The following is a 26,601-nucleotide window of genomic DNA, read 5'->3' on the forward strand; positions in this document are numbered from 1 at the left end:
ACTTCAGACACCAAGACCATCCTTCTTCAGCTACTTTTAACATACTAACAGAACTTTGAATATTTTTCATTTAGTCATTAAGATTGGAGCTTTCACCACCAAGGAGAATAAGGCCCTGGCGACTTCACAAGAAGATATAATTTAACTCTTAATGTGGAATCGTTGTGTTCCATTTCAAGTATTTGTAACTTTTACTAACACTTCAAACCACTTCAGAGCTGCTTCTATTCCTAAAGCTATCCCCAGACAACTGACACAAAAAGTAGCCACTGAACACACGAAGACAACTATACTCCAACCATCTACTTCAGAAGCGCAATTTTAAATTTCGGAGAAAAAAACTCATCACTCCTAAAACAAGTATTTCCTTCCTACCTGTTTGTTCCTAGAAAGGAAATTCTACTCGAACAGCTGCAATCTCTCCCACTGGAAGCGTATGATAGTCCAGACAGTCAGAACATTCACTACTTGGACTATGTCTACATATCTCTGTTCATTCCATCCCAGCCAACGTCATGACAGGGCCTACAAGACATGAAGCACAGCACTGTACATACTGAACTATACAAACTTGGAAAATTCAGACTGCTTAGATGACTTTTTTTCTTGGAAAAGAAGGTCATGCACTCAGTGAAGTCAAAATTGATCACTCTGAAGATAACTGATCTACAGTTTCTTCCAATTATTATTCTCACAATGTACATCTAAATAAGGGAATCTTAAAGAACATTTGCTTTCAGCAGTTTGTTTTACTTTGCATATATAATCTAGCTTTATGCTTGGAGAATTAAATTATACAAAAGAGTGAAACAAAAGTTGGAGAAACCATAGTTCTACTTACAAAAGATGTGAGACTGTACAATACTGGGTATTTAACAACTGGGGAACAATGAAAAAAAATCATGCATTTTGGAATCACCTTCCTTCTTTGTCATGGTTTTGATCTTACAGGAACAACAGTTGTCCTGTTGTAAGTAATCTTTACTGTTTAGCCTGCGCCTAATCGTTGGATGGGTACAGAACAGTGGAAGGCACAAAGCATTCCCCCACCTTCCGTAATCAAAGTTGTGTACAACACTTGTTACCTAACATTTTCTTGGCAATGCCAGAAAATAGGATAAAAAAGTATGGCGATCCCATTCATTGTCTAATTAAGTAGGTAAAGAGGGGAGGAGAGTACATACTATCTTATCTAATCAGATAGAGCCTTCGAACACAAGAAGCTCCAAAGGCTCAGTTACCTTCTGACATTATTACAACTTCCAGGATAGCCAAAGCAGCCAAGATAGCTCACATTGTCCTCAGACTCTGATTAATCATCACTTTTTGTTCCTATGTAAAATGATCACTTAGTATCAAGTATCTACAAATTAGTTCCAGATACAGAAAGAACTAATCTATTTTTCAACATAAACTACCCTAGGGAAGCTAGTCACAGTATTGAAGTTCTCCAATATAAGTACAATTCAGTTTTGTTTCATTTAGACCAAATAAAGAGGTTTTTTTAGCTTTATTTCTCAATTATGCAAAGTCACAACGTACTTCTAAAGCTGGAAGGTGCAACTTGGTGTTGAAACATCATGCTTCTGTATTACCTTCAGAGGAAGTACGAGTGAAATTAAACAGGGTAATAAGTCAAATACCCATATGGAAACACCAGAGAAAAACGTATCTTAAAAAAACCCACTAACTGCTAACTAATGAAAGGAAGCAGTAGAAAAAGCAGAATTATCCCAAGATGACTATATAATAAAAATACCACCAATTCCAGCATAGCAGTATTCACTTTTTCATTTTTCTTAGGCAGAAGATGAGATTTATAAATCTCTCCTAAATCAGCATCCTTACTTTCAAATCTTAACATTTAAAACGCTTTACTCACAATACATGAACACTGTATTCTTAATTAGAAGTAAAAGCTGTATTTCAATGAATACAGGCAAAAAACCCATCACACTTATCTTGTCATTAGAGCAGTCAAGTTCTTCTACACATCACCTGTCCTTTTATAACCTTAAAGTCAATAGTATTGCTTAACAATTAATTATTACCAAAGTACACTAAGCAGTGTCGTCTAGGCCTACTAAATTTTACCGATACTTCCTCAGCAGGAGATAAGTGTGCCACCTGTGCTGATACAGTGGGCTCTGCATGCCACCTTCACAGCTGGAAACTGCAGTGGCTCCCCAAGAGGTGAAGGGAACTAGGACTGCAGGAAATCCACATTTGAAGCTTTAATCAAAAAAAGTACTTATTGTCCAGAACTTGATCAGAGTCTGCTACGCCATGCTCACAACTTACCCACAACACTAACAAAAAGATACTTCCTATGCATTCAAAACATTAAGCAAAACTTTCAAAATCAGTTAAACTTTCAAAGTTGTAAAAGACGTAATCTATACCTCACAAGTGAGCACTGGACTTCACAGATGTTCCAAAGACACTAAGCTAATAGGTTATACTACATTACACTAATGTAATAGGTTGCCACAAAGAGTGCACATTCTAAACCGGGGTTGGGGTGAGGGTGGTGGTGTAGCTACTGTTTACAACACAAACTGATGAACATGTTACCTTCAGTGTTTTCGCTCTGATGTCAAAAGTGTTGTCTAACATATTGTTTTACTTTCCCCAAAGTTGACAAGGTAAAACAGTGGTGTTTCTGAATCTTCATTTTCCAAATAATCCACATTTAACCTCCTGTATCACCTGCCACCACCAACATTTGCATGCTCACATAGGAATACAGTCTACTATTTTCATATCCATAAGAGCAGCTTTTCCATCAACTCGACGAGTTACCCATTCAGAAAAGGTTAGATTTGTAATTCCTCTATGTGGAGTAAATGGCAGACCCTCCTCTAGCAGATTAGGTTATTCCATAGGGAGAATCTGCTGACAATATGGCATATCAACCATTTGATATTTATATAACATTTTCCCTAGAATATTTTCCTTTTTGCTTGGGAGCAGGAAGGACAAAAACAAAACAAGAAAACAAAGCAGACAGCCAGTGATTCATTACACCCCAACAGGAAAGCCGAGTTGAGGAATTTGCTCCCATCCCCTTCTATTTCTAGAACCTACTGCTATCATGCTACGTATAATGTAGCATGTTAGTGGTAGGTTCTAGAAATACTTAGCTTTGATGTTCCAAGCACGGCTCTTTATGCCTGGTACTACACACTCTGAACAAATTCTACTGAGGACAAAACATAACACTGTTCTCTTACACCACCAGCTTATTAATACACAATGCAACTTTCAATCAATAATACTTTCTCCATGAAGCCCCGTCATCAATTCTATATGAATGTGATGTGCGAATGGATACCCTATAGAGCACTGCATTTATACCAACCACTATCTGGTGGCAGCTTATTCATAAGATAAATCTATTCATATTTTTACTAATACGATAATCATCCTAATGATAATCATATTCCATGGCATGCCATATGCTGTAACTTCCAGCTATTTGATTGCAAGCATACCTACTTAAAATTACTGATGTTTACTTGAGCTTAATTTAATTCATGAGCAATGAACAGCCAGGTCAAAAGAATGTTTCCTCAAGCCATCAACATGTACCTATGAAAGTGCTGTTTCAAGCAACATGAGCTACAATATGTATACTTAAACCATTTAATATGTGATTAATATTATTTTATTATCATTTTATTCAACATGAATATCAATGTCAGACTGATTTTTAGTTGAGACAGTTGATCTCGAGAAAGAATACACTCCTTCATAACTCCTAAACTATGTTAATGACATGAATGGCATTCTATGATATAACCATTAGCTGTAAGCAGTACTGAATTACACTTTCATCATTAAAAGGGGCTTTATCCATAGCTACCATGGTGACAAAACACTAGCGTAAAAAGTTGTGGCTCCACTACAAGGATCTATTCTTCACATGGCATTGAAAAATATCAAGACCATAATGAGAAACACAAAAGGTCTGAAAAGAAACAAAATTGCATCCATTACGAACATAGTGGTTTACAACTAAATTTGTCATGCATTGCTACAATTCCCCATCCCCCACACCACCCCACCCCCCCCAAGAATCTCGAGTCGTTATTGAGACTAAAACACTGCTTTGGAAAGTGATCGTTCTTTGTAAAAGGATTACTCTGTTTAGCCTTCATTGCTTTTCTGCCAAGCACAAGCCATATAAGGAAACCGAAGTTCACTGCCATTTATTTTGTTCAGCCCTTTCTGATGCCTAAGAATAACCCTTACTGCTGCCTGGAAAGGTAAGTCTATAAATTGCAAGCCAATCATTTACTTGTTATCAGCCACAGAAGCCACTTTAGGTCAGTTAAATGTTAACATTTTTCCTCACAGTAGATCAAACAGATGGAGTAACTTTTTCCTCAAACACTACATCACTTGATGCTGTTACAGAACTACATATGTAGGAGTGCTAGAAATTTTGCATAGAAATGACTGCCCAGGCCTCACAAACACCAACATATCTCAAACACTTGAGAGACTGAAGCACACAAATCTTATCTGACCAACACACTGCTTTCGAGTCTGACAAACAGGAACAAAAATAAGCTAGCACAGACCTATGGCTACCAGTTAATTTTGAACATTCACAAGATGATAAATTCCTTGCCTTCACAGAAGAACTAACCAGTAATTGCCTCTTCAAGGCACACGAAATGAGTCTGTGGTGAGCAACACTTCTTCCACTACATGCGACTAGTTAGCATAACTTAACCAGCACCAGCAGTACAAAACCTTACACCAAAACTTCACACTTGGTCTCCACTGTTCAACAAGATGCCTTTCAAAAGTTACAAAGGGCAAAGTGGTCATCAAAACCAAACAAGGCTACGTTAACTCAGAGGTTCAACTAAACATGATTCTAAGAACTCAGACCACTAGCTAGGACATTTTTTTGTGGAGGTTCTTCAGATGCACTTCGCAAGGATCAAAATGCAATACAGACCTCTCCTGTACAAGCTGAAAAATATGCAGTCCAACTCATCATCCTGAGGACAGAGAGGGGGCGGAGGGGAGGAAGAGAGGTGGCAGCAGCAGGCGAGGGGAAAAACTGCGACAGCATTTACAGAAGAGTACAAGGGCACATTTTTATAAATAAATTCAACATCTATCTTGAAGAAGACCGGCCAGATGCGAACCCATATTCCAGAAAACAAGGCAAACACAGGGAGCGCTAACCCTCAAGATCCTTCTGTTAAATAAAAGATATTACCTTCTTTAGGACTTCCTCATTTCCCGATAAGTTAATTATACTCGCTGGGTTAGCAATCGTTTTGGAAGGGAAGGAGCTGAAGCAGCAGAGTCACGGAGTGGAGCAGTTTCAGTTCAATACCTTCTCCGGCCGAACAAAGAAACTTCTGTGTCTGAGGAGCTTAAAAACTTTCAGTCTCCCCAGACTCTTTCCTCAGCCTCCATGAAACCAGCGACTACGTTCATACAAACAGCATTTAGGCAAGAGGGGGGAAAACACAAAGCACAGCTAACTATGTGAGGCGGAAAACACAGAAAAATAAAGGCCAAAAACAGGATATCAAAATGAAGCGTGAACTCCTTCCTTCTTCCCCACCCCCTTCAGCAGAGGAAGGATTTTTCTGTTGTTACTGCTGCTGCTGCTCCCCAAGCCTTCTCCATTTAATTTACCTTGTCTGTCGAGCGTCTAAACCAGATCCAGCAGGCAGGAGTTTCTTCTGACACCAAAGAAATGTATTAAATCCAATCGAGTTTTCTTCTCGCTAGGAGGAAAGGGACAGAGAAGGGAGAGAGGGGGAAGGAAAAAAAAAAAGAGATGCAGCAGCCTTCGTCGAGGACGGGGCGTTCGCCGAGCCGAGCGGTCGACCTGTGTGTGCCGTGGGGAAAGCGACAGCGGACCCCGGCTCCTCCCGGACCCGCCGGCCACGGGGTCTGCCCCGCGGGCAGCACGATGCGCGCCTGCCCCGCCCGGCGCCGCGACCGCCCGGCGAAAACGACGCCCGGCGGCGGGAGCGCAGCGCCCCCGACACCCAGCCAGTCCCGGCAGCGCGGCCCGGCCCGGCCCGGCCCGGCGCCCCTCGCCCGCCCGCCCGCTGGCTGGCCTGCCTGCCCGTCCGCCTGCTTGCCTGCCGCCCCGGCGCGCTGGGCGCTGCCGCCCCGCCTCCAGCTCCTCACCCACGGACGCGCTGCCCGAGCGCGGCCGCTGCCCCACACCCCCCAAACCCCGCCGCCGCCGCCAACCAAGGGCAGGAGGGGAGTGGGATGGCCGCCTGCCTCACCTGCCCGCCCGCCGCCGCCGCCGCCCTCTCTCCCCGCCTCCTTTCGCACACTTCCCCTTCGGTTCAGCCTCCCGCCCCGCTCCCCGGCCTCGGCAGCGGGGGCCCAGGGAAGCGGCGGAGTTGTGGGGAGGCGGAATGCCCGGGGGCAGGAACACGATGGGGAGCGGGGTGGTGTAACCCGGGAGGGAGTGGGGGACCGCCGCGCCCCTGCGGCTGCCGGTGCCGCGCACTGCCCCCCGGGCCGGCGGAGGCACTGCAGCTGCGGGAGCGGGCAGGCGCGGAGGGAGCGCCCCCGCTGGCCGTGACGGGAGGGGGGGGAGGGCGGACAACGCCGCCGCCGGGTCCCACGGGCCTTCTCTCCCCACCGTGCACCCGTGTGGGGCTGAGTGCGGGAGGCCGCGGAGCGGCCAATCCCGGGCCAGGGGCGTCGTGAGGGACGGGCCGCCGCAGCCAATGGGACCCTGCGGGGGGCGGGAGCGGGCTGTGGAGGAATGGGGCGCGGTGGGGGTTGGCGGACTTGGCGCCGTGCCGGGCCTGGCGGGGGCCGGGGCCGGGGCCGGGGCCGGGGCGGGAGGTGGGGTCTAGCGGGGCAGACGTGTCCCGCGGCCGCGGAACGAGCGCTGAGCCTCCGCCCGATGTGCGGCCCGCGCCGGGGCGGGCGTCGGGCCTGACCGCTGCGGGCCGAGTGCCTAGTTGGGCCCTTCCTGCTCCGGCAACAGCTCGGGACTGAGGTCCCCGAGGTGGGATGCGGATGTCGCTGGTTTTCCCCCGCCGCGTTGGGCGCGTCAGTTGCCCGGGCAAACGCAATCCGCAGTGATAAATGTTTCCTCGGGTATAAGCAGCTCGGGTTCCTCGTTTAGTAATCGCACATGCTGTACACAAACCACTGAAGCGATCTATCACATATGGGAAGCCCGCCATCTTGGGTTGGTGGCCGTCCCACAGCTGCCACTGCCTTGCGCCTCACACTCCCTCACCCTCAGTTACCGGGATCTGAGGGAGCAAACACATCTGGTGGAAAACTAACAACCTCCACTCGGACGTGGTGTTTGGATATGTTAAATTAAACTAAATGCCACATATATAGAATCACATAAGGTCCTTTCCAATCCTGGGTTGGAAAGGACCTTAAAGATCATCTAGTTCCAACCCTCCTGCCACAGGCAGGGACACATTCCACTAGACCAGGTTGCTCAAAGCCCTGTCCAGCCTGACCTTGAACACTGCCAGGGATGGGGCAGCCACAGCTTCTCTGGGCACCCTGTGCCAGTGCGTCTCACCACCCTCATAGTGAAGAATTGGTTCCTAATATCTGATCTAAACCTACCTTCTTTCAGCTTAAAGCCATTCCCCCTTGTCCTGTCTCTACATGCCCTTGTAAAAAGTCCCTGTCCAGGTTTCTTTCTCCAGGCCCTTTTAGGCCCTGGGAGCTGCTCTAAGGTCTCCCTGGAGCCTTTCTTCTCCAGGCTGAACAGGCCCGTCTTTCTCAGCCTGTCTTCACAGGAGAGGTGCTCCAGCCCCCTGAGCATCTTCGTGGCCTCCTCTGGACTCACTCTAACAGATGCATGTCCTTATGTTGGGAGCCCCAGGGCTGTGTTTCACGTAGACCTCCAAATACAGTTGTATTTTCAAGTATTGCAACACCCTCAGTACAATGTGATGGTACTGAAAATGCTGTTAACTGCAACAAGTCATGCACAAATATATTTGAAAAGTTGCCAGTGGGTTAACTGTAGGTCACACCACTTCAGTATTGGTGTTCATTGGATCGCAAAGGTACATTGATGGAAATGTTTTTCTGTTTAATTTCCTTGATTGCTTGAAATGGGTGTTCAACAATACCTGTTGTGTACACAATATGCCATTTTAGCCATCCTGGATCACAGAGTTCTGCTCGGCCACAAAACGGCACACACAGCTGACAGCAGGGTGGATTTGTACATGCTGTTCACCTTATGCTCCTTAACTGTGTTCTGCAGAGACCACGTCTAAAGGACAGAGGTAGTTTTGTTCTCATGCCCATTTAATCCCTGACTGCTCTGTTGAGACTGCCACCAACTAAGCTGGGATAGTGTTTTATTATAATAATCTCTTTACTGAGAAATGGACAAAATGCTAAAACATGCCATTTTACATGAGCCATTGAACAACAAAGTAAAATGGTGTGTGAGTTAGTATTGACCTGCCCTGATTTTAGCATACAACTAGATGTGAAAAGTCCTTTTAGCCCTCACCGCTCTCAGAAAGTAACTAACTCCAATTGATATTTCCTGTTCAGGATCATTAGTTGCTTCATCCAGTTTCTTATGGTACTCTGGATGAAGAAAGTTTCATCTTTAGCAATAAAATGTTCATTTGATCACATTTATGAAAGTTCACTGTTTTTAGCAATACTGTTAATTGTTTAAAACTTCTTGCCTGTGTATGAGAATTGTATGCTTGCGTATCCAGTTTGTATCCAGATACAGAAAAATAGCATGCACTTCTACTAGGGTAATAATATTCACTTACTGTGTTTCTTTATTTTTCTACAAATCCTCTCTCCATCTTTACAGACCATACACCCTCTTTGGGGACTACTTATATGCCTAAAATAAATAATTAACCTAAATTTAAGACAACCATCAGAGTTTGTAAAAAAAAAAATTATATACTTACATATATTTCCCAAAACATTAAATCACTTCCATTTCTTCTTGTTCTGATAAGCCATTTTCTTCAAATGAGTCAGCTTTGGACTAAGGCCAAGTATGAGAACTTCACCCCCACTGACAACAGATTTAGAATTTCTCTCTATAGTCCACTACACTGGTGTTATAATAAAATTACTAATTTTTTTCTCATGCAAACTATTGATTATTGCTGCCTAATACCCAATAATATAGCCCTATCATAATTAATGTGAAGGGCCTTCTGTAACTGGTGTCCTCCATCATGAACTTTTCAAGGCACCTCTTTTATGCATAAAGTAACATAACTCTTTTAATGAAGAAATGTTCTTTGGCAGTGTTTGCTGCAAATTGAGAGCAGCCCTGTGGAGAAGAACTTCGGGGTGTTGGTTGACGAGAAGCTCAACATGAGTCGCCAGTGTGCACTCGCAGCCCAAAAAGCCAATTGTGTGCTGGGCTGCATCGAAAAAGCAGCATGACCAGCGGGTCAGGGGAAGGTGGTCCTGCCCCTTTACTCTGCTCTCATGAGGCTCCACCTGCAGTACTGCATCCAGCTCTGGGACCCCCAGCACAAAAAGGACGTGGACCTGCTCAAGCAAGTTCAGGGAAGGCCAGAAAGATGCTCAAAGAGCTGCAGCACCTCTCCTATAAAGACAGGCTGAGAAAGCTGGGCTTGTTCAGCCTGGAGAAGTCTCAGGGGAGACCTTAGAGCAGCTTCCAGTGCATAAAGGGGGCCTACAAGAAATCTGGAGAGGGATTTTTTACAAAAGCATGTAGAGACAGGACAAGGGGGAATGGCTTTAAGCTGACAGAGGGGAGATTTAGACTAGATATTAGGAAAAGTTTTTCACTATGAGGGTGGTGAGGCACTGGCACAGGTTGCCCAGAGAAGCTGTGGCTGCCCCATGCCTGGCAGTGTTCAAGGCCAGGTTGGATGGGGCTTTGAGCAACCTGGTGTAGTGGAAGGTGTCCCTGCCTGTGGCAGGGGGTTTGGAACTAGGTGATTTTTAAGGTCCCTTCCAATCCAAACCATTCTATGATGCTATAAATTACCCAATGCATTTGTTAATGCAGCAGGGCAATAGATGGGTGTGGCAAATTTATAGCTACTGTTGCTCCTGTGTTGAATTTTCGGTAGTAACTTTAGTTTCAATGTATGATACTATTTCGCTTACCGGTTTAGCCATCAAAATAAAAGCCTAGCCAAAGTCTGCTGAAACTGTAGCTAGCTAGACCACAGCTCCTGAAGACATTTTACACAGACAAGATACAAAATCTACACGAATTGAGAAAATACCAAGAGTTATCTCAGGGATTTAAAAGTGCTATAAATATCAAGACAGTTTTTAGATTACAGCTTCAACAGAGTCCCCAGCAACATTAATTCCCAGAGTTGGTATCCCAGTTACCAAATAATTACAGATTAAGTGCACAACATACAAAATATAGAGTTACATAATGAGTCTTTCAAGTAAGACTATGGAACTGATCCCATTGAAAATTTAAACAAATTCTCCATGCACAATTTAACAGCAGACACCAAGCCCAAACTCCTCTCATTCAAACTTCTATTTTTATATTTGAACAGTTACACTAGTAAGTGCTGCAACAACATGCAGCTGAACTAAAAGAACAGTTGCTGAAACAGCCACCTCTATCTTTGTCCCTTTCAAGAGTTCAATGTTCTGAACAATGTATATGTACTTTTTCAGAGTAACAGGGTTTAATCACATCTTTTCTTACTACTGTTGGTTGTGTTCATGCATTTTCACTTGCCCGAGAGCTAGATTGAAAGGCCTCCAGGGTAAGCACTTCTGCTTATTTAATGATCAGGTAGTGACTTGAATGGTGGATTTTAATTTGATTTGAATTGGGACTTCCAGACATCATTGCAATGTAAATAATAAACAATAATTACTGGAATTAATAATTGACTGAAAGACTGAAGGAGACAGTAATTAATCTTTTCTTTAAAAAGTATATATATAAATTTATTTTAGATACTTTATAATTGAAATTTTCCATGGTCCATAAAAATGTCTTACTGTAACATTTTCTGAATTGATTTGATTTACAACTGGATTACACCACATTTATGCTGGTGAAATTCGCACCAAACTGGTATAATTCACTGACTATTAAGTCTTAGAAGTACATTGCTATGACTCGCTAAATGCATATTGCCTATCTACTATAATTAAAGAGAAGCTAAGTAACCAACCTCTGTTCAGTCTAACTTTGATACAATCCCAAATTTACACTGCATTAAATATTGTGCTATGCCATACAAAGTTTTCTCTGTATTTGGTTGCATTATTTTTCAAGCAGTAAAATCAAACTGTGATAATTTGAAGTGTATTGTGTGACTAAGTTTTGGAGTATTATGCAAGTACCAGTAGAAAACCTTTGTAACACCACAACCTATTTTGTATATGCTATGTTCTAGAAATGGTTAGGAATGTTTTAGAGTTATTTTTAAACATTTTATTGTGACTTTTTGTTTGTATTTCTCTTCCTTGGTTACCATGGGTGAGCTCCTGAATTCTGACTGAGGAACACTTGGCACACTGTTTCACAGGGAGGAGAAAAGACAAAAAGGTGGTGTTAAGGCAACTCTGCTCTTGCCTGATTTGGACTGCTTTGCTCCCGGACAGTCTCCTTAACACTGACTTTAAGCGATGATGCAGCCTTTTAGCCTAAGAGTCTGTTTTGACAGCTGATCCCCTCACATAAATCTTTTGCTGGTCAAAGCAAATGGAAAGGAATGAAAATGCAGCCATGCCATGTGAGGACATGGATATCTAAGGATTGTAACCATCAATCCTTTGCTCACAAGGTCCTTAAGGGCTCCTTCTGGCCACACTGCAGACAAAGAGTTAAACATGAAATTGGCAGAAAGAGCCAACTATGCAGTTGCCAAGAAAAAGTCATGCTCACTATTACATCTATGCATAGATGATAGGTTTGGCCTGTCTTTGGTAGGTTCTTGGGTCCGAAAGGGTAACAATGAATGCTGCTGGGGATATCTGTGCCCAAATAGCAATCCTAAAAGAATACTGTACCAATTTCTAATCAGATCGGGAATCTGGAATACTTTTTCTGTAGGAAATATGTTATGCTAGCTCTGTAATAGCTCTGTGGTAGTTTTATACTGGTTACACTGCTCTTCCAAGGTCAGTAATTAGTGCTGCATCTTGTAGGAAAACTATCTCACTCCTCTATCTTTCCACTGGTGGGAAAGAAGAATTTCTGTGGCAAGTTTGTTTAATTTTTTTCCCCCGATTTCCCCCCCTCCCCCCTTCCTTTTTCTGATGAAAACCCATCAGAATGTGTTCTGGAGTAACAAGATGGTGAATAGGTGATGTATAAATAAACACTTTAAATATTATCACAAATATCATTCCAGGATTTTTCTCTATAGGCACTTTTATGGTTCTACGTATCACACTAACCACTAAATAAACCTGTATTTCTCTAACTATAGGATGAATTACATTTATCTTACAACTTTCCTGTATTTCTCTAACTATAGGATGAATTACATTTATCTTACAACTTTCTCATCTCTACTCTTACCGTTAATTTCTCTTAGAAAGGGCTAACATTGACAACACAAATCTCTTAGCAACACTGTTGTATATGTGCATGCTTTACAAATTCATTAGTTTTTCCTTTTTATCTTATTTTCTGTCAATATTGTCAGTCATGTAAAAATAAAGGCTACCATGTGAATTTCTGACTTTGCTGTTGGCTCAATGATATTTAAAGTTGAATTTCTTATAAAGTACTACATTTGGAACTACAGGTTAAATCCTTTTGAAACAAGGAGATCTCAACAGTCCAGTGAGATGAACTATCTGGTCTTTAGGTCTGTTACACTCATAGATTATACCTCAAGTAAAGAGGGTTTGATTTGTAGAAAAGCTATCATGGAATATTTTTATGAGAGTCAAAAAAACAATCTTTTCAATTGTCCTCTGTCTGCAAAATAGGGTTCATGATAAAAGACAAATTTATGTTGGGGAAAAGTATTCTTTTTTCAGAACCTGTTAAAATAGTTGTAGATTTTTTTTCATCATGTAAGAAATTAAATTTTAAGTGCAATTAAGCAAGAATCAGTTTGTCTTTGCCATTTCTCTTCTTTATGAAGTCTTCAGTTCTCTTTTTTTAGCTATTTTTTCCATTTCTTCTCCCCACCTAACAAATAAAAATGACAGTTTTAAGTGCTAAAAAATGTTCTCAAGTTTTTAGTATTCTATCACTTCTCCTATGAACAAAAAAATACAAAAGTATTTTGTATTTAAAATACACTTGTACGACTAGCAAATCTGAAAACCATTATTGACCTTTTTAGTTTTCTTTTGGCAAGAATGGTTTTAGAGCGGCTTTTTAAAATCTAAAATAAATGTTTTTTCAGTTGTATCTATCTGCCCTAAGTTCTAAGGCATGGTTGTTGAAAACAGTAAAATTAAAATAGTGTTTCTAATGTCTTAATTCACAAGGTTAATCTATTGGTTTTCTCCATCAAAATGATATTTTTTCTCCATCAAAATGATATTTTACTACAAGCCTTACATGGCAGGTGTAAGTATTGTGCTACATCACTAAGGAAATAGTTACTTTCCAGGTCATAAAGGTGAAAAAGTTGTTTATTAACTCATTTCCATGCCTGCAAACCAGCAAAAGCTGTTAACAGAGAAAGCGAATGCTTTGAGAAGTGCACTTTAGTCTAGAGTTGTAATTACTCTTTACCATGATTTCTATAAATAAAATAATTTAAATATTTCAATTTGTTAAACTAAGGTTACTAAAACGCATAAATTCTGATTAACCATGCTATTAGCAACATAGCAGAGTTTACAACTGAGAATCATGACAGCATAAACGCAACACATTTTCATGAACATATTTCAAAGTGCTGTGATTAGACAGCATATAGTCAGATTAAACAGACACACAACTCTGGTGATAATGCCCTGCCTTTGAATTTGCACAGAAAAGATTTAATTGAAAAATAACATAGCCTTGTTATTTACCGTTGGTGAAACAAATCCACTTAAATCTAAATGCAGGTGGCACAGAAACCTATCAATTCACACAAAAACATTTAGTGTAAAATACAGTTGCTGTTACAAGGCCTTTAGGGTGCTGCTTTCCAACCTTCATACAGTGATCTTCAGCTGAAGTTAAAATTTATTATGTAATTTCCCTGTCCCTCCTATACCCATTACATTTACTGTAAAAGTAGGAGAGCAGTGTTTCAATTAAAAGTTTGTCTTACTTCTGTACATTTCAAGAGCAGAGTTATGATGCCATGGCTATTAGACTGTGTGATACAAATCAAACAAGGTTTGTAGAAGAGGTGATATCTTTAATTAGATGAACTGATAGAACTGGAGAAAACAAACAAAATTTTGTATTTGACTGACATCCATTAATGAGATCTGACAAGTACTGAGACCCAAAGTAAATACAAAGTGGGATTTGATTTTTCATAGTATAATAAAATTTTTTTAATCAGTTAAACCACTGGAGAGAAAGCAGTTGCTAACCTGAATATGCAGGGGTGAATAAGCAAGAAAACTGTGAGGTTTAAAAAAAATGTCGCTACTGACCCCACAATTTTTTTATCCACTGATGAGAATTTAATTCCCAGGATTATTTCTTAAACATGACTTGTAGGTCTCTGGTGAGCACGTGGATTGAGTAAGAGATGGAGTGTTTTCTTCATGCAAAAAATATTCTTCTTCTATCCTTTGCTGTGTTTTGTCCTTGATCAGTTACTCTGTAAGTTCATTGTAGTGAGTAATGGTTGATTAGTTTCATGCACATAATTCTCATGATGTGTTTAGTGTAATATATCACATTTTCAAAAGTCTATGAAGAAGACCCATGGAAATTAATAATTCTTTTCGGCACTGACATCAATTACATCGGTACATCAGTATACAAATACATTGGTATTCATGAATTTTGCATTTGCTGTGCCAGCAAGGTTTGGTTATAATGAGTGTTTGTACAGGCAAAATCTGCTTTGGATTGTGAGTTTAATGCTGGAACTGTTGTTTGAAAAGTGGTAGAAAAGGGCTCCAGGTAGAACTGCACAGACACTTTCTTATGCTAGCTTTGAAGAAACAGGAAGAAACCAGGGTATGGCTGCATTCTTTTCTATCGCATATCTGTTTTTCTATATGAGCTGTTTTGCTTGCAGTTCAGCCATGAATTTATGTTTCAATACAACCATTAATAAATAGAGTTCTGGACATATATGTATATATATACACACAAATCTGGTAAAGCCTAAATCTGAAATATTATGTAAGACATATATGTAAATAAGTCATATGTAGCATATATACACAGAAATATTTAAGTGATAAGCATTCACCCTTATATTATAAAACACCTCAGGCATAAGTCTAATTACTCTTCAATTTGAAGGCGTATAAACATCAATACAAATATATGGACATGAAAGCTATGTAAATCGCACATGAGTTTGAAAAAAAATGAGTGATGTCCCAGAAAGTTAGGTAATTTAACAGGCATGCTGCTGGCACAGAGATTTAGAATATAAAGATCTTCTTTTTCAAATGCAGAGATATTTTTCATATGAGTAAGCTCATTACCGTCAATGAGATTGCTAATAGGTATAGAATTGTACACCTGACTCTAGATCTGTGACCTAGGGCTTGTTTACACTGAATCAGAAAAGTACTCTACATACGTTGGAATTTACGTACCTTAATATCATGTGATACATTTTTAGTATGTACTAGCTGTTGAGATAACATGAAGCCTTTACACCCATTTGAAGCTTATGAAATGAGACGTGTAATGTTTTACTGAGCTACTGCATTCCTGCCCTTCCCAAATTGATAATAAACTGGAGGGATTAGGAAGGTCAGAAAGCCCCTATTTGCCCCTGAATTACAGTGTTGAGGACTCATGACACAGCACTGCAAGCTCTTTTCATCTCCTTGCTCTGCTGAAATCAGATACAGAGCCCCGGAGAGCACTTATGGACCCTTGTGACAAATTCTCCTCTCTGGCATTGCAATCTGGAAGGAGCTCAGACCTTGCTGAAATGAAGACCACATCTATCTTTGGCTGCCATAGACAACTCACCACACTTGTTCCTGTTGCCATGCCAAATGAGGTGTCATAATCCACTGCAGGAGAACAAAAAGTAGGTAATCAGCAATCCTCCTTTCACATGCGTATGTTAGAAAAAGCCTGTCTGAATTTTGTCATGGAAAGACATATCCAAGTCAGTTTGCTGTAGACAGTGTTGGCACTGGTGTACACTGTGAGAACTTTGAGGCTGACACACACTGCTGTGGAGAAGGCTCACATAAAAGCCAGGATCATTCTGCCTGAGTGCCTGACTGAGAGCCTCGTGTTGGCTGGATACATTCAAAGGTATCAGAATGGGTGTTCAATTTGCCCATTTTATGGACTACTCAGGCTGGCAATCCTGAGAAAGGAACATCAGCCAGTAAATCTCCTTGTTTTGCATGATTAATATGCCATTAATGTGAAAAGTAGCACAAGAGGTAGCAGTCTTGTAGTTCTCAGGTGAGGTGGTATGACTTGCAGCGTTGCTGTAGGCATTTTAAATTTCTCTGCTCTCAATAACCAGCTGTACTTCTGCAGACCTTTTATTTCCCTAACTGCTCATTTCAGTTGCCTTCATTGTTTTGTTCCAGGAAGTGACCATGCCAGAAGCTTCAAGATCTAGTTAAAAATAATGATGTCTCAGCAAATACAATAGTTTACTCACGCTCAGCTGTTCAGCAGAAAACATTCCTTTCTTTCACTTGCTCTCCTGCCTCACCACACACGTTTTTATTTTCTTCACCTCCCCTGCAATGGCTTTAGCTTAGGAGGGATTCCTTAAAGTCTTGATATTGCAGCAAACAAGTCAAAGCTTTCTGCTGTCACCCCTCACCGATAAAAAAAGCCCCTGTTAGCTGCTGCAATTTTGAATAACTAGGCTTCACTGGAAACTTGAAGCTTTTCTTAGGGGAACAAAACTTGAATTTAAATATCAAAATTATTTTTTTACAGCTGTCTTGTCCCTCATTCCAACATTTAAAGCGACGCCTTCCCAGTCATATGTAACTATGCTTCCAGAGGAGATTAGACTGCTTCAATTCCACCACATACAGGAAACATTCTATGAATTCTTTTTCCCTATGTTAATTGCATGAAGATGGATATCACCTGGAGTGCACTGCTGCATTCTGTTTCCTATTTATGGGGCTGCAATAAGAATAGGAGTGTTTAGCCACTACTAAATATTAAAGACCTTACTCTCTTTCTGGAGCTGAATGAAATAATTCAGCTGACCTTCAGAGAAGGCCAGCCTCTGAAAGGTGAAAATCAGAGTGATAAACAGAGGTATTTTGGTCCCAGTAAAAGAAGAGTGCTGCCTTGGGAAAATGAAAGTAAGTTCAGGCAGACCATGGTCGAATGAGTTGGAAAAGAGGCCAATTTTACCACATCCAGACATCATGTAGATGCCCCAAGAGTTGATTTACTTTCTTATGTGTAAAATACTGGCAAATTCCAGTCATGCTGCCTGCGTATACAGGCTTCTGGATATGAAGAAGAAAAAGCAGATGTTAGTTCTCTTTTAAAGGAAAGATCAGCACTCTGAAAACTGCGGGAGCTATTCTTTAGGAAAGAAATGCAAGTAAAGATTTGTTTAAGAAGGAGCTGCTGACACTGAGAAACATGAGGAATAATACTGAAGAAGTAGTACCTGTTGGTGACTACAGAGGAAATACATGTGAGCAGTTAGTATGTACTTTCAAATTTATGTACAACTGTGAAGAGATGAAGGAGATAAGTTAAAATAAATATTACCAAACAGAGCAGAAGGATATCCCGTGGTCCTCTCAAAGCCTTGGGAGAAGCAATTGAAAAAGGAAATGAAAGGAGGTGAACTGATTTTAAAAGTTCGCGTAGTCACATATGGCTGTGAAAATACAGAAACTCTGCAAAATCATTCAGCAGAAGAAGCAGGGAAATGCAATTAGGGTGAACATCATGCTAGGCAGAAAGCTGCCATGTCCAGTTTCTTACCATTGTGGCAACAGTCATACCACCCTTTCATCTCTTTTGTCTCTCTTCAAGGTAGTTTGCTTTATTCTCTTACAACTTTACCGAAGAGCAGAAGTGATGGTCTGATGGAAAATGAGGTAAAGACAAACAAAAGACTGGAAGAAGGGAGAAGTCATTGAGTCTGTGGGTGGAGGAGACTATAAAGGAGGGGGAGATCAGTAAATGAAGGGATAGAGAGGAAGGAAGGGCATGGAAAGGACAGAAGACATGAAGAGGTAATAAAATACCTACTCTCGGCCCAGCACATCCAAAACAAAAACCCCAGACCTATGCAAATATAATGCTTCACTTAATGAATATGTAACATTAAAGTCTCTGGAACTTCTGACAAAATTTTTAAACAGAATTTCAATACTTACTGATTTTCAGCCTTACACTGCCCTGCCAGAGCCTTGTGGTTGTTTACAGCCACTTGAGGATGCAAGACTGAATATATACTAGAGACTTTTGAATAAAAAGCTAGAACTTAGATCCAATAAATGTATTTTGGCATTTAATTCCATTTGGTTTAAGGGAAGTAGGATTCGTAAATACTTCCTCTGGTGTGGACTGCATTTCTTGCTCACAAAGACGACAGTTACAATGAAGGTCCTAGGGCTCTGCTAATTTATCCCACTTGATAATTCTCATCACAGATGCAGGAAAAATCAACTATGCCAGTGCCATATTTCATCAAACACAACCCACCTGAATTAGTGATATTTTGCTTGTATTTAGTAAAATATACTCAGAATATACTTTGTTAATCCAGTGCCAAGTTTAAAGAATTAAACTGGGATCTATTTTACTTCTTCTGTAATGCTTGAAATTAATTAGGTGTTAAATGCTGGAAATATAAAGCCGAGGCTTCCAAATGAATCATATTGCACACAACCATTGTTCTATCTTACTTGTGGCCTTTTAGATGTCTGGAGTGCTAAACATTTTGCAAGTACATATAAATTCTTAGAGTTGTTATTTTTTGTTTTGCATACTTTTTTATTTCTCCTTCCTTGACTACTGAATAATAAGAAACGTAGTTTCAGTTCATGTGACCTTTGCTGTCTGATTACTTAAATTTTCAACAGCAAATTTTTTTTTTATGTGTAGGGAGGCATTTATTCACTGGTTGTTTTTAAACAGAAAATTGTGTAGGTATTCCTTTTTGTTTGTTTTTTGTCTGGTTTGGTTTTTAAGGAACATTTTCATATATATTGAAGCTGACTTTTAAACAACAATTTCTTTTTGAAGAAGGCTGCTAATGCTATGTAGCTGACACCGTTGTAAAAGCCTTCTTTTATGCATACTGTGCTTTGACATACTACCACTACTTGTTAAATTTTGTAGATAAAATTATGAAAAGAGTGGACAAGTCTCACTGCAGTTAAAAAAGTACCTGGAACACTCTATCTTTGTCTTGTAAATTTCCCACTGCTATTAATGGCAATTTACATAATACAAACCTAAGTGAAAATTAATTTCTTGTGCTGCTTTGCAAATGATACCATACAGAAATCCTTTCCTATTTCCCTCTCCCACTCCCACACTCATATTTTTGCTTAGATTTCAGGTTTCAGTTACAAAGGGACAATGTAAATGCAGCAGTGAAAAATGAGCTTGATTTAATCACACTTAAATATAGCCTGCCCCCTTCTTCTTTTTTTTTCTACAATATACAACCATTATTTTACAGTCTGGATGTTCCACAGTAAACAAACACAAGGTAAATCTCCTATCTGTGTGTTTATAGAATGTATAGCTTGGAAAAAAAAAAAAAAGATAGCATTTCTAACCATTTTGTGGTGGGAGGCTGATCTTCTGTTTACCTACAGCACAGACTTATTTTACAAAAAGTGAAAGAGAAAGCTTTACATGTGCCAAGTGAGTATAGAAAACTGTTACTGCCCTGCAGCAGCTTCACATCACAGGGGAAGGGAGGCGAAGGCGGAAGCTGAAAAGCTACCAGTTCTGCTAAACACATGAGGAAAAAGGTCAAAGATAGACTTTTACTGTAAGTCTGCATTTCTTTGTATTAAAAATAGTCTCAAAAAAAGTTCTAAAAATGGCAGCCAGATCTCATTAAGAAACAACAACCCCCCAGTGGGAGGTTGGTCAGAGAGTGGCCTACTCTCTGACCAACAAAATCATCACAAGCTTCTCATATTTTCTAAAATCCCAGTTAAAAATGTTTTCAGTTCCAAATAAATTCATTGTTGTGAATATTATACATCAGTCTTCATGCAGAAAAGACAAAACCAATATTCCTTAAAATATCATTAGCTTAGCTTTTCATATCAAACATGAGACAGATAATCTTATGTTTTCCAGCAGTTAAGATTCTGTTTTGAAAAAGGTGTGCTGGGCTTTCTCATTTAAACCATGCTCCTGAGATTCTGAGCAGCACCTGTTAGTTCTGGGAATTTCCTGCTGACTTAAACCTCAAGTTAAATTAAGAATTAAAATAATAAGAATATAAGCAATAAATAATCTCTAAACCCTCTTACTAGTTGGAAAAAGACTCATTTAGATCTCTTACTGAAACTGGATGCTTAGATTGTAAAGAACTGATTTACTTTAGTTTAGGATGGAGGTGGAATGTGTTTTTTTAGTGTAATAAAGATAAGTGTGATACAGTGAGAGTATAATTACCTTTGTTTAGCGTTCTTGTGGGTGATGCATTTTGACTCTAAAATACATTCAGACTCTAATCATTCAGAAGTTAGGGGAGCTAAATGATACGCTAAAAGAAGCAGAGGCAATTAATTAATTCCATTCCATTTGTTGGTTTTGTTACCCAAGATCCAGTACTCTTTTCTCCAGTAAAATATTTCTGTGGATGTATGTACCATTTGAACAATGTTTTATCTGAAGAAATTCAAAGATAATTAAGATAATTCTTTCACTTTGGCTAAAGTACAGGTTTACGGCATGTATGCTAATGCAAAGTAAGTAATATGGTAAGAACAGGAATTCCTTTTTTGATCAGCAGAAGAAAGAAAGCAGAACAAGGGAACAAGGTTGGGTTTCTTCCTTTTTTGTTTTTTTAATTATAAGTAATCTAATTTCATTGGTTATTTAGAAAGAACTGTTTAGGACGCAGGAAAGCAGGTTTTAAGAATACAATAAACAGATGCAGCTCTGTTCCAAACTTGCAGCCCGTACAGTGGTCCACATATCACTTGCAGAAAATGCTTTAAGGACTGGAGTTATCATGCTGTGGCATTATCACAGATTTAAAAGAGATTCAAGAATTTTTTCTCAGTCACTCAGCTCCATCAAAATACTGAAAGCTCACAATTAAATTCTAGTATTTATTGGCTTGAAAAACATGTATCAATGGTTTATACTTCTCTTAGCCTTCAGTCCAGGAAAGACTGCAGCACTGGAGACAGGTCACCACTACTTTCATTACTCCTGTCTTTGTGCACTGAGAATTGTTTTTTCTAAACTGTTTTCTTGCTTGATTAACTGCTAAGTGGGATTGTATAATTTCCACCATTACTTCCAACAATGATGTGGCACTTTGCCTCCAAGGAAAAATAGCAGACATTTGTAGAGGCCTTAGAAATTAAGCAGAAAACAGTGATAAACACCCAGGATTATTGACCATGTTCTAACCATATTAGAATAGTCTGAATATAATTAAAATGGGCTCAACTGAAGCAGCTTTAAGATTTCCCTGAGTTCATGGATTTCTTAGGCTCGTTGATGTTTTGCTTTTCTAATATCTTCAGGAGGATGCAAATTTTCCAAAGTCAAACTGGTAAATACATACTTCTAGTGCTCTCCATATTTGTTTGCAGTACTCCTACCCCCTTGCTTGTTAACCTCAGTTACTAGACATTCTTGTTGCAGGCATTTATTGTGAATCTTGACTGTATATCCACGTGCTAGATAATTTCAGAAACATGTTTTAACATATTAGTTTGGTAGCTAAGAGTAATATTTAACAAAATTCTCACTGAACTTTGGTCCTGGCATATGTGTTCAGCTCTAAAAATCTTCCATTCTAAATCACTTTTATCTTTAAAATAACTAAGGATTTTGTCCCCAGTGCTCACGTGCCATGTTCCAGGCAGAGAGAATTTAACAAGTGAACTGAAAGCAGAAAGACTGACATTAAGACAAATTTAGACCAAAACACAATACAGAATTGTCAGACAAATATGTAGGGTAATTTAATATTCGGTGTTAATACCACGTATAACAATGGTTTGGAAAAGAAGAAAAGAAATTTCATGCCAATGGTTTATCCAGTCATGCAGAATCAAAGTCTCCCCATGCAAACAGTTCCATAATGAGCATAATGAGGCGAGACTTTAAAGGTATATATGCTGTATCACATAATCTGGTGCAAAGACTTGGCTACAGTAGCTAAATCTCCATACTTTTTTCTCTGTAGATTCACAGTTTTCAAAGTTAATACACTGTGGAAAAAAAAAGAAACCCCAAAAAAACCCCAGACCCAAAACAAATGGAAACGTTCCCAGTCCTCCAGAGCAGGCAGGCTCATGCACAGAGCACTGCAACAGCAAGAGGAGCCTCTCGGCGAAGACAGCTGTCTGATTTATACCCGAGGCAATTGTGTTCCTGGGACGGAGGAGGCAGCGGGGTCTTGGCTGCCGGGAGCGGGACTGACTCAGTGTCACTGCACAGTCGGAGCCACTGGTGCCAGCGGGTCAAGAAAGCAACAGGCGTTTTCTCCCCGCACCCGAGCCAGGCTGTGAGGTTTGCACTTTGGCCCTGGCTAAGGCGCGGGCTGCGGCATAGCACATGAGTGACATTTGTTCTTGTTGCTGACCAACAGGCAGTGACAGAGGCGTAAAACAGCCCGAGGGGAGGGCTGCCGTTTGACAGCTACTCTATTGGAGCTCAGTCCTGCGACCTGTGCAGCGATGTGCTGAGGGCAGTGGGATGATTTGCAAATCTGTAAAACCCCTTCGTGGAGTAAGGACATTCCTGCGGCAGCCTAGATATTGTGTATTTCTGATTTTAGCCTATAGTGGGTTTCATACAGGCAAATTACAAACATCAGGAAAAAATAATGGAATAATACAATATTAACATTAAACAGCTAAAAATGGCTTTCATTGGGAAAATGGGAGTTCCTTTCTCTGGGAATATGGTGACACTTGGGAGATTGCCATTAACCATCAGTACAGCTCTGCTTTCTTTCATCCTCATTGTCTGCCTGAGTTTTGCTGTAAATGCAAGTCATGCTAATAAGGTAAATGATCCAGCAATGCAGTACCACAGAACTGGGCTAGGACGGATTATTATTATGATTTAATTTTACTGGATAGCAAGGATGTTCTTTCTCAAAGTGACATATAACAATGGGAGCACAGATCCAGTCCTGCAAACATGTTAAAGACAGTTTTTCTATTGCTCATATTCTTAACACACAAATTTCAAGCAAACACATCTACAATTAGGTCATCTTTTCTCCCCTCCCTCCTGAAGGCTGTGCTATGCAGTGCTGGCAGCTCCTGGGCACAGCCAGCACTGTACTCGGAAATCGGTGTCTAGAGCTGAGATGAGGCACTCTGAGACCAGGTCAGGCCAACAGCCTCTTAAGGAGACACTGGAGGGACACACGGACAAAGCCCCTTCCATGGCATATACAGAATTTAAATCTGAGATGACCAAACCCCTCATCGACTCCACCACATGCTGAGTGCACATCCAGCCCTACAACAACAGACAGTTGCTTTTGGCCCCACAAACGGTACATAAGTACTCCCATGGCACAATATGTCATGTATCCCCTGCACGTCAGGCAACCAGGACGGTACACTGCTGTATGATTTGTATGATGTTAACAGAACCCCATCCACCATGTTCTGGGGCAAGGAGAGGAGCAGTCTGGGCACTTGCTTGCTCTGAGAGCTCTATCATTGCACTGAAGTGCTGCCGTGGTTTGAGCAAGGTGTGTGGGGAGGAGCCGGATGGAGGCCAGATGCTGTAGGCATCCCCACCCCACTCAGGCATGCATGTGCTGCAACTTCATCACCCCTGCAAGAACCTGGTCTCAGAGGGACCACTCTTGTTCCATCCTCAGCAGACCCTAAAAACTACTGAGGCTGCAGGTGGCAATATTGTAAAGAAGGAAGGAACGTGTCTGTTAGAAACAGTGGTGAAGGTGAAGGAATAGGGCAGGACCACCTCATCTGCAAGGGAAGCTAGGGAAAATGTGTGGCTGGATTTTTGTGAGAGACCAGCTGAAGTCTTCTTTGGGTTATGGACTTCTTTGCCAAAGATGTATTTTAAACATAAGGTTTGTCTGTGACTTTTTCTTTCCCTGGGACAAGTCATTATTTTGGCCTGGCTTCATCTAGTACGGCTTGTGTGTAAAGCAATCCTTCGTACAGACAGGTCATAAACGTCGGGAAAAAGTTTATAACAGAAATTCAGCGACCAGCCTAAGTGCCCTTCCATGCCAGGAGCTGCGCTGCATGCACCCAGCCCTTCATAAGAAACTTGGCCAATTAAAACCCTTGTTTACGGAAGACCCACCTGTTCTGGCTTTCAGTGGCATCTAGGACGTCAGCAGAGCTGTTGATCAGGACAAACTACTGCTTCTAATGCCATTAAGCAGAAGACTTCAGCGTGGCAGCACTGTGTATTTAAGTACCAAGACATCTGCTCTTTCATGGAACAAGTTATTTTAATTATGGAAGTACTCATAATGTCATGGGAGCTATTAAAAATAAAAGACATGTCAGCAGTATAACTTTCAAACAGCCTCACACCTGACATGTGACTGTATCTATATGATAAAGGTGTCACTTTTACAGTTTACTATCCAAATTGTGGGGTTTTTTTCTTAAGTATCCATGCAGTATAAAATCTAAATGTTTTACAGTTCCAGGCTATTTAACGTAACTTATTTTTTGGTGGCATGCTTTACCGAAATCTCTCTTAATCTTGTTTTCAGAGTGAAAGGATAATCTTGTTAATTCGCTGATCTAGGATTGAGAAGCTCTGAACTCTGTACGCCAGCCTGCCACAGACCACACGTAGCAGGAGCGCCGTAATCCCTCCAGCTTTGCCGGGTAGACAGCCCGGGAGAGGGAACCTCCCTATTTGCAGCACTCAGTACGCCATTGTAATACAAATAATAGGTGCTGCAGTGTGAGAGGAACCTGTCGAAGTCGCTGAACTCTTGTTGGTCATGTATCAGCATCTGCAGAACCGCTGCAGGAAATGTGACTGACAGAGGCAGCATGGTTACCCAGCATGGGTGAGGCTGCAGCAGCATGCCAGGTCCAGCACCGCATCTGTCAGCAGGGCTGTGTGGTGGCCGTTGTGCTGTGACCAGGACAGAAATAGCTGTACCTTCAGCTCGGGACCTCATGACTAAGTCCTGCAGAACTGCTGACCGACAGGGGAGCTGCCGTGCTGCCCCCCTCCTTGCCACTGAGGGCCCCAGGCAAACCACAAACTGCTCACACCTAGCAGGGAGACAAGAAGAGATAAATCAGACCAACAGGCAGTTCAGCTTGATAAACCGGATGAGTTTCTATAGTTGCAGGCTTGTGACATTTAAACATGATGGTAATAGCGTACTGGCAGAACAGCAAAAGAACAACCATACATGTGTTCTTTATCCATTCAAAACTCCCAGGGCTAGCACAGCCCTCATGTGGACTTTGGCATGCCACCTGCCTTACAAGAGCCTGCGATGCTGCGCTTTGTTTCTCAGGGGTGATGAAGGGCACAATATGGTTGTGTTTTGCTGTTTTCTTCCCTTAGGCCAGCCTCAGGCCTAGAAGAAACAAGTATTTCACCAATTTAGCCTGCCAATAAGAACAGGTGGTTGCACAGCTTGCTCTAAAAGGTGCAAAAAGCCACACAGCCAAGGAAGCACAAAGGGAATAAATAAAATTACATGGGGACAAACTCAAGGGCAGAAGCAGCCCAGGTGAATGGTTTTGTCGTCAGCACAACACAGCTCCAGGGCCTCATGACTAGAGGAACAAATGAAGGCAAATCCAAACATGGGAAACATGTTTCAGTGGAACACAAGCTGCAGCATGGGCAGAGTGGGATCTCTCTCATCTGCGATCAGTCATAATAGCTTTATCAGCTTGTTTCCGCAAGGTGGACTTAAAGCATGAGTGCCAGTGTGTGGAAACAGTTAGTACAGTGCCAGTCTGAGGCATTCGCATCATATGCTAGGAACAAGACCTACCTTCTCCCACTCTCTGCCCCAGACGCTTTCCCTCTTCACCAAAGCACATCTATATTTGCTTTTCACTTGATTCTCTCCCCTCTCCCTCCTGTTTTACTACTTTTGCCTTCAGTCTCCTCTACTTCTGCTTCATGAGAGTTCTGACTTCAAATACAGAGAAATAAGTAAAACTATAAAATATTCTGCACATATATTTTAATTGTCAGGCAAACCAGATCAACCGTCCATTTCTCTGACCCACCCGCCTGCAGGCTTGCTCTGTTAGTTATCCCATCTCCAGATGCCAGTTGTTGTCCACTCTGCAGAATGCAACTGAAGATAGCAGAGTATGTCGTTGTATACTCAGGACAGCTTT

At 41.1% G+C, this 26,601-nt stretch overlaps 1 protein-coding gene across 10 annotated transcripts in view; it reads right to left on the reverse strand.

Annotated features, from left to right (window-relative positions):
• Window positions 1-6,552, reverse strand: part of ERBIN (erbb2 interacting protein) — a 117,568-nt gene extending 111,016 nt beyond the window's left edge. For 7 of the 10 annotated variants that reach the window (XM_030471074.1, XM_030471072.1, XM_030471077.1 and 4 more), the window contains exons 1-2: window positions 6,276-6,552; window positions 5,668-5,759 (exon numbers count right to left, since the gene is read on the reverse strand). The gene's annotated coding sequence lies outside the window, so the exon portion shown is untranslated. Of the gene's footprint in view, window positions 1-375; window positions 526-5,667; window positions 5,797-6,171; window positions 6,242-6,275 lie in introns of those variants that run through there. The other 3 variants (XM_030471069.1, XM_030471070.1, XM_030471075.1) reach the window with 3 other exon arrangements.
• Between the last annotated feature and the right edge of the window lie 20,049 nt (window positions 6,553-26,601).

The sequence above is a fragment of the Strigops habroptila genome, chromosome Z (genome assembly GCF_004027225.2).
Source record: "Strigops habroptila isolate Jane chromosome Z, bStrHab1.2.pri, whole genome shotgun sequence".
NCBI lineage: Eukaryota > Metazoa > Chordata > Aves > Psittaciformes > Psittacidae > Strigops > Strigops habroptila.